This window comes from Piliocolobus tephrosceles, chromosome 15 (genome assembly GCF_002776525.5).
Source record: "Piliocolobus tephrosceles isolate RC106 chromosome 15, ASM277652v3, whole genome shotgun sequence".
NCBI classification, from domain to species: Eukaryota; Metazoa; Chordata; class Mammalia; order Primates; family Cercopithecidae; genus Piliocolobus; species Piliocolobus tephrosceles.
The window spans coordinates 92,564,227-92,573,637 of NC_045448.1; the positions used below are offsets into that span (position 1 = coordinate 92,564,227).

General features: G+C 40.7%; 1 pseudogene; it reads left to right on the plus strand.

Moving 5' to 3' along the window:
- Positions 1-5,998: 5,998 nt before the first annotated feature.
- LOC111528220 lies at positions 5,999-7,804 on the plus strand (annotated as a pseudogene).
- The last annotated feature ends 1,607 nt before the right edge of the window (positions 7,805-9,411 follow it).

A 9,411-nucleotide genomic window follows, 5' to 3' on the forward strand; every position in this document is an offset into this window, starting at 1 on the left:
GTTTATGAGCTCCCACCAGTCCTCAGTCCTTAATCTTATTTTAAGAACTGTGGTCATGGGAGGCTCAGATGGGTCATAACACACATCCGGTTGGTCATTTCCTGGGCTACGTACCTTGTATAGAATAACATTATACAAACAAGTTCTTTTTAGAGTTCCAGTACACTTATAATAACCGTAAAATAATAGGACTGTAGCAACCTTTTGTCCTACCTCAGTGACTTGATGTATACACTGGGAACAGCCCTCAGTCTGAGGAAGGTCAGTTGAAGTCGTTACTGTACAAGTCCAAATTTTAAGGAAAATGAGTCCTGTGATGAGTTTCCACATGCTTCAGCCATGTGTGGACCAGTCAGCTTCCAGGTGTGACTGAAGCAGAGCTTGTCATCTTCTTTGGAGTCACTTTGCAGGGGTTGGCGAAGCTGCTCCTCTCCACGTACAGCTCACAGTCTACTAATGTTTAAGGATGGTCTCGGAAGTTGGGCCTGCTAGAATAAACTGAGTCCAACACCTCTGTACAGTTATGTTCAACTGGGCTCTCTGATACCAGGAGCAAGGTGGCGGGGTTTAGGGTTTTGCAAACTTCAATGGTTATGTGGGGATTTTCACATAGCAAGCTTTGGTACTTGGTTAAACTAGCATTTGTTAACCAATGATGTCCTTTGGTATTTATTAAAGTTACCACAGCATGGGGGGGGGGGGCTTTATATTCAGGTTTTGCCTAAGGGTTAGTTTATCTGCTCTTGTGCTAACAGGGTCTTTGCTGCTAGGGCCCTTAGACCTGGGGGCCAGCCTCTGGAAACCCTGTCTAGCTGTTTTGAGAGATAGGCCACTGGCCTTGGCTAGGCCCCACAGTCTGGGTTAAAACTCCAGCTGCCATTTTTTTCTTTTTCCGACACATAGAGTGTAAAAAGTTTTGTCAGGTCAGGTAGCCTCAGGGCTGGGGCCGACATGAGATTTTCTTTTAACTCATGAAAAGCTCGTTGCTGTTGGTTGTAATAGATGTAGTTTATCTAATCTACATTTTTATTAACTGTCACCTACTAAAATATTGACTCAAATCCTGCAGCTATTTGATTTCAAGCTTTAAATTGATCTGGTATTCCTCATGGGACTCCAATTGTGCCTAAATAGACATGAGAGTCGAAAGACCCATAAGGGGCTTCTCTCACTTTATGATGTCTAATTATTTTTTTTCCCTGCTGGTTGATGAAATGCCAGGATGAAAGGAATAGCCAATTGGACTAAAGTACAAGTGCCGCTCCAGTTATTGAGCAGAGTGTCCAGTAAAGGTCCACCACAGTACCACCACACATCAGCTCAAGGATGAACAAGGGCTGACTGATTGATAAGCTCTTGAAAATTCTTAAGCTCACTGCATCCTTTCACATCTCCAAGGAATGCTAAGTTTCCTCCCTGCTGTGAGAGACATGAAGTGAACTTAATGTTGGGAGACAGAAGCTGGATGGCTTGGGGGCTGACCCGCGGGGACTTTGGGATATAGCAGAGAGAGCTTGGCATGACTTATTACTCCAGGCCATAGAATCCTGGAAAAGAGCTATCATGCAGCCTATGCCTGGTTGACTGGAGGACCACCTTAGTGGAAGGGGAACAATCTGGGCCTCTGGCCTGCCATGTGCACAAGCATAACAATTACTTTTGTTTAATGTGCAGATGGAATATTTGATCCATTTTAACCAGGCATTTGCATCTTGGTATCCTCTCTTAATTGCTAAAGTTTGTTTTAAGTCTTTAACTTTTATGGTCCTCCAGTAAAATGAATGTATGCTTTTAGGGAAATTACAAAAACCAGTTGGGGCAGTCCATCCTTGCTCTTTAGTGGTCCACAGAACGTTGGACCAACTATGGCATGAAAGCTCTACATTGGGGGGCAACACTCCTGATTGGCACTGGGGTCTTTATCGAAATGTCCCCAGATTAAATGGTCCTAGTTCACTAATGCCTAGTCTGAAGAGAGTCAGGAGGAACAGAAGTACTTTTCTGAAGTAGAAAGCTGTCTTTGACTTGGAAATTGACTTGGTTATATTAATAACTAGATGGTCAGCAACAGAATGAAGAAAGAAGAAAGAGTAATAGAATAGATTAAAAGAGTTAAATTTTTCTTAGCTTTAGTTTGGTAGGGTTTTCCCCTGGGACTATGGCCCACGACTCTGGATGGGGTGGAGCTTTCTTGACTCCGGTGTGATGAGTCCATCCTTTTTTTTGCTGTACGAACAGCAGTCTTGGTTAGCAGCACAAGGTAGGGTCCTTCCCAGGCTGGCTTAAGTTTTTCTTCTTTCCACCTTTCGATGAGAACGTGATCTTCAGGCTGGTGCTGGTTTACTGGAAACTCTAGGGGTGGTACATGTGCTAAAAGACTTTTAGTTTTTTTTGTGTGTGTGTGAGTTTAAATGTGGGGACTTTAATATGGAGACTTTATAGTCCTTAGTGCCTTTTTACTGAGAAATTTCCTTTAGCACCTATTTTTTATTAGTTTTTAAACCAAAGAAAGCCAAATACCATTTTACATTTAGCAGTGCTTCTCGTATGATTTTTTATACCAGATAAGCTAAATGTTATCTTTATATTAGTGTGTTATTAATGTTAAACCTAATTTTAATAAAACCTTGTAGACATATTTATTTAATTTTTAATGTTTGACTATAAGGTAAGATTTTGTAGACTCTTTTTAACCTTTTATAATTTTTGCTAAAGAGCAGGTTGGTGCTTTAAGAAAAACCTGTTATGCTTTTACTTTAATCTCCAGTTCACAGAAAAACTGGATGATATTTCTTTAACTTTAGCTAATGTGTTTACACACAGAATGTTCTTTACAATTAATGTTTTAAAACTTGCTTAAACCTTCAAAACAATAATTTTTAACTTTTTAATGTAGGTAAAAATGTGCATTCTTATGCCTGCTTATAATCCTTTTACCAAAGGTATATTTTGCTTTTCTTATACACCTTGCAAATAAACTTTTTTTTTTTTTCAATAGTTTTACATTCAGGAGGCCTAGTTACTTTTAAATTATACAGCATTTTTTTGCATAAATTTTTTTTAACACACCTTTTTTATAACCTTTTTTTTTTCACGACTTTTACAGGCAACTTTTTTTTACATGCCTTAACTTTCTGACTTATTACAAACATTTCTTTCTTTAAACAACCAGTTAATTTATTTCAGGACACGAATTTACCATATAACACTCTTTTTATATAAATTCCGCCCCTCCCTTTTTTTCTTTTTTTTCCGGAAGATGATAACCATTCTTTTCCAAAGCGAACCTTTTTTTTTTTTTTAATGTCTGTGGACTACTGTCTAAGGCCACAAGATCAGAAGTTACTACAATACATGTTACACTGTTAACTTTTAGCAAACTTTACTTTTGTTGAAAACCTTGTACGTTTGGGATTTTAATTACCTTTTGCTATTAATAAGACCTTGTTTTGTCCAAATTAGAATTGGTATGATGGCTTTTAAAGGAACAGGGTACACCTTTTTTTTTTTCATAACTACTTGTATATCTCTCTCTTTCTTTCTCTCTTTGACTTTCCTTTTGCCTCTGTCTCTTCCTCTCTCTCTGCCTCTGTCTTCCTCTCTCTCTCTCTCTCGACTCCCTCTTTGTCTGTCTCTTCCTCTCCGTCTCTTCCTCTCTCTCTCTCTTTGCCTCTTTTCCTCTCTGTCTCTTTCCTTTCTCTCTCTCTGCTGGTCTTTCCTTGCCTCTGCCAGCCGCTTATGCTGTGTTCTCTCAACCACCATATGTTGTGGGCAGGGGATCTAAAACAAGCTGGTCTGGGTTCCCTGGCTTACAGGTTACCTTGTGCCATACCTTTGAAACAAGAGACCTGTCCACGCTTCCTTCTAATGGCCAACCTACCTCTAATGCTGGCCAGTCTATCTTACACAAAGTTTTACATTTTCCTGGTGTCATAGTACTCCATGGTCTCCCTTAAATCCTTTTGTTTTTGAAAATTTTCAACATAGTTCCTAGTGTGGTGGGCTTACTTTGTGTCTCACCCATATTTCCTCTAGACAAAACACCATGCTCACACCACACACACACCACAAAGCAAAGAATGGGTAAAAAGGGCGCACACACACTTTTGTAGTTTACACCAAACCAAAATCAAAACCAAAATCAGAGTATCCAGAAATCCAAGTATCCAAAACCAAAACCAAAGTATCAAGCAATCTAAGTCAAGTCAAAAACAAAAACCAAAGTGCCGGTACAGGCACACACACCATGAGTGATCAGGCCATACTTCCACTCAAATGGAGTAGGCAAGTTCCCAAGACCAATTCTGTCAAGCAATTCAAACCAAGTCAAAACCAAAACCAAAGTGCTGATAAAGGCATGCCGTGGGTGATCAGGCCACGCTTCCACTCAAATGGAGTAGGCAAGTTCCCAAGATCAATCCTGTCAAGCAATTCAAACCAAGTCAAAACCAAAACCAAAGTGCCAATAAAGGTACACCATGGGTGATCAGGCCACTGTTCCAGTCAAATGGAGTGCGCGAGTTTCAAAGACTAGTCTTACCAAGTTTTAGAAGTCCAGACTCCAAGTGCCCTTTCCTTCCCGGTGTTCAGCCACTGCATTGATCCTCCACGGGGGCCTGCCTCACACTGCTCTGGCGAGGCGTCCCACCAGGACAAATGCCTACCTGGGAGCACTCTCAGGATCTGCGTCGCTTGGGCTGGTCGGAGTCCTCTGCAGGGATGTTCCACAGGGCAGGTTTAAGCCACCTAAGGAGCTGCCTCGACCTTCCACCAGTCGCCTCGCTTCCCGGTCAGGGAACCAAGAAATGTGGCAGGACAAGCGGCAGACAGAACTCAGACACCGAATTACAGAAGGAAGACGTTCATTCGGCCGGAGGCATCGGCAAGACTTTAGTCTCAAGAGCCAAGCTCTCCGAGTGAGCAATTCCTGTCCCTTTTAAGGGCTCACAACTCTAAGGGGATACACATGAGAGGGTCGTGATTGAGCAAGCAGGGGGTACGTGACTGGGGGCTGCATGCACTGGTAATTAGATCAGAACAAAGTAAGATGGGGATTTTCACAGTGCATTCCTATACAATGTCTGTAATCTATAGATAACAGAACCAGTTACATCAGGGGTCGATCTTTTTTTTTTTTTTTGAGACGGAGTCTGGCTCTGTTGCCCGGGCTGGAGTGCAGTGGCCGGATCTCAGCTCACTGCAAGCTCCGCCTCCCAGGTTTACGCCATTCTCCTGCCTCAGCCTCCGGAGTAGCTGGGACTACAGGCGCCTGCCACCTCGCCTGGCTGGATTTTTTGTATTTTTTAGTAGAGATGGGGTTTGGTCTCGATCTCCTGACCTCGTGATCCACCCATCTCGGCCTCCCAAAGTGCTGGGATTACAGGCTTGAGCCACTGCGCCCGGCCAAGGGGTCGATCTTTAACTACCAGGCCCAGGGTGCGGCACCAGGCTGTCTGCCTGTGGATTTCATTTCTGTCTTTTAGTTTGTACTTCTTTCTTTGGAGGCAGAAATTGAGCATAAGACAATATGAGGGGTGGTCTCCTCCCTTACTTTAATATGCAGATTTAGGGCTATTTAGCTGACAACTGCCAAAGTAGTGAAACAAGTTATCAAGAACTTAAAACTCTAAGGTAGAAAAGAAAAAAAGGTCTTTATGAATCTACAAGATGTACTTCTATTGGCATGCCTAATACGTCTATGTATTTATGTGTTGTGTACACAATTTTTCACTACTGAAAATATACAGTGGAACTCTAATTAATTGGCTTAAGACAATAAAAGCACTTGAATCAAATACTTTATCAGGTAAAAGGAAAAGACAAGTCGAATACTTTTTCAAGTTTATGTAACTTAAGTAAAATCTTTAATAAATAAGCTAGCTTTAAAATTACTAGAAATGTCTTAAGAATTGCCAGCAGGTTCTGGGTTACAGCCAAGGTGGGGGTGGGATGGGGTGAGGGTTGGTGGGGTGGGGGGTGGTACGAGGGCTTCGTTATTTCTTGCTGCCGGCTTCTGGCTTGGGGAAGTGGCAGGACCTTGGCAGCACCCCGAGCTGGCATGGCGCTAATCGAGGGATGCGAGACCCCAGTGGCTGGGGCCCGGCTGCAGAAGCAAGTTGTCATTTCCAGATTGGGGCTCGGGCTGCACCTTCTCTAGGACCCTCCCCTTGTACCAAGCAGATTGTCACGGGTAGTTTGGGCCAGCTGTCCTGGCATGGAATTTCCCGAATTCAACAAATCCTCCAAGAAATCCATCCATCCATCCATCCATCCATCCATCCATCCATCCATCCATCCATACGTGGCAGATTATGAAGTATGGATCATTACTTTTGGGATGTGGATATATTCAGTGAACAAGGAGCAGCTTGGAAGAGCTGGATTTTATGCTTTAGGTGAAGGTGATAAAGTAAAGTGCTTTCACTGTGAGGGCGGGGGTAACTGATTGGAAGCCCAGCGAAGACCCTTGGGAACAACATGCTAAATGGCATCCAGGGTGTAAATATCTGCTAGAACAGAAGACATGAGAGTATATAAACAATATTCATTTATCCTATTCACTTGAGGAGTGTCTGGTAAGAACTGTTGAAAAAACACCATCACTAATTAGAAAAATTGATACCATCTTCCATAATCCTATGGTACAGGAAGCTACATGAATGGGGTTCAGTTTCAGGGACATTAAGAAAATAATGGAGGAAAAAATTCAGACATCTGGAAGCAACGATAAATCACTTGAGGTTCTGGTTGCAGATCCAGCGAAGGCTCAGAAAGACAGTACACAAGACGAATCAAGTCAGACTCCATTGCAGAAAGAGATTAATACTGAAGAGCAGCTAAGGCGCCTGCAAGAGGAGAAGCTTTGCAAAATCTGTATGGATAGAAATATTGCTGTCATTTTTATTCCTTGTTGGCATCCAGTCACTCATAAACAATGTGCTGAAGTGATTGACAAATGTCCCATGTGGTACGCCGTCATTACATTCAAGCAAAAAAATTTTATGTCTTAATCTAATGCTGTAGTAGGCATGTTATGTTCTTATTACCCTGATTAAATGTGTGATGTGAACTGACTTTAAGTAATCAGGATTGAATTCCATTAGCATTTGCTACCAAGTAGGAAAAAAAAATGTAAATGGCAGTGTTTTAGTTGGCAATATAATATTTGAATTTCTGGATTTTTCAGTTATTAGCTGTCTTATTTACCCAATTGTTTTAACCGTTATTTAATTGAAACCCTAGACTAAGAAGAAGCATATTGTAACTGATCACAATGTGTATTCACAGTATATTGACTTAATTTCTAAGTATAAGTGAATCATCTGAATTTTTTATTCTTTTCAGATAGGCTTAACGAATAGAACATTCTGTATATAAATGTGGAGATTAATCTTTCCAATCACATAATTCGTTTTGTGTGAAAAAGGAATGAATTGTTCCATGCTAGTGGAAAGATAGAGATTATTTTTAGAGGTTTGTTGGTGTTATGTTTTGGGATTCTGTCCGTTTTCTTTTAAAATTGTAAATATGTACTCATGTGAATGATTTTTTAAAGTGATTTTGCCATTTTTGGAAGGGTATTTAATGATAGAATATCATCGAGCCAACATGCACTGACATACAAAGATGTCAAAGATATATTAAGTGTAAAATGCAAGCAGGAAAATACTATGTACAGTCTGAGCCAAATCAAAGCATGTATGTTTTTTATATGTGTAGAACAAAAGGTTTGGAAAGATATGCACCAAATTGTTAAATGTGATTTCGTTTGAGGGGGCTGGGGGGATGGGCCCCAGAGGGGGTTTTGTAGGGGCCTTTCACTTTGTATTTTTTTTCATTTTGTTTTGTTTGAATTTTTTTTTTTTTCTTTTTAAATGGAGTTTCACTCTTGTCACCTAGGCTGGAGTGTAGTGGTATGAACTTGGCTCACTGCAACCTCTGCCTTCCAGGTTCAAGTGATTCTCCTGCCTCAGCCTCCCATGCCTCCTGTGTAGCTGGGACTACAGGCACCTGTCACCATGCCTGGCTAATTTTTGTATTTTCAGTAGAGATGGGGTTTCACCATGTTGACCAGATTAGTCTGTAATTCCTGACCCCAGGTGATCCACCCACCTTGGCCTCCCAAAGTGCTGGGATTTCAGGCGTGAGCCACTGCACCCAGCCCTGTTTGAATTTTTTAGAAGTATGTATTACTTTTGTAATCAGAATTATTAGAAAGCATTTTACTGATTTAAAAGCTTAGACATGCTCAAAGGCCTGCAAAACTACTGAACACTCAGCTTTAGTTTTTCTAATCCAAGAAGGCCGGGCAGTTGACCTTTTTGGTGCCAATGTGAAATTTAAAAGATTTTATGTTTTTCCTGCATTGTGGATGAAAAATATTTCTGAGTGGTGGTTTTTTGACAGGTAGACCATGTCTTCTTGTCTTGTTTGAAGATAAGTATTTCTGATTTTGTAAAATGAAATATACAATATGTCACAGATCTTCCAATTAATTAGTAAGGGTTCATCCTTAATCCTTGCTAGTTTAAGCCTGCCTAAGTCACTTTACTAAAAGATCTTTGTAATTCCAGTGTTTTAAACATCTGTCAGCTTATGTAGGTAAAAGTAGAAGCACGTTTGTACACTGCTTGTAGTTATAGTGATAGCTTCCATGTTGAGATTCTCGTATCACCTTGTATCTTAAAGTTTCATGTGAGTTTTTACCATTAGGGTGATTAAGATGTATATAAGGCAAAATATTAAGTCTTTCCTTTACCTAAGTTTGCTTTCTTGACTAGTAATAGTAGTAGATATTTCTGTAAGAAATGTTATTACAGAATGTAATAAATGTTTTATATATATATGTGTGTGTGTACATATACGTGTGTGTGTGTATATATATACATATATATATATATAGAGAGAGTGTCTTGCTCTGTTGTCCAGGCTGGAGCACAGTGGCACAAACTCAGCTCACCACAACCTCTGCCTCCCGGGTTCAAGTGATTCTCCTGCCTCAGCCTCCTGAGTAACTGGGACTACAGGCACACGCCACCACATCCAACTAATTTTTGTATTTTTAGTAGAGATAGGGTTTCACTCTGTTGGCTAGGCTGGTCTCAAACTCCTGACCTCGTGATATGCTCGCCTCGACCTCCCAAAGTGCTGGAATTACAGGTGTGAGCCACTGCGCCTGGCCAGTTTTTAAAATATATTTTTAAAAACACTTGAATAAGAGTCAGTAGAGTGTAAACTAGAAGTTTAAAAATGCTTTGTAGAACGCCCAGGGTTTACATTACATGATTCTCACAACAAACCTATTGTAAAGGTGAGTAAGGTATGTTACTGCAGAGAAAACTTTGGGAGCAAAACTGTAAAAAATTATATTTTTGCTGTATTTTCTAAGAGAAAGAGTATTGTTATGTTCTC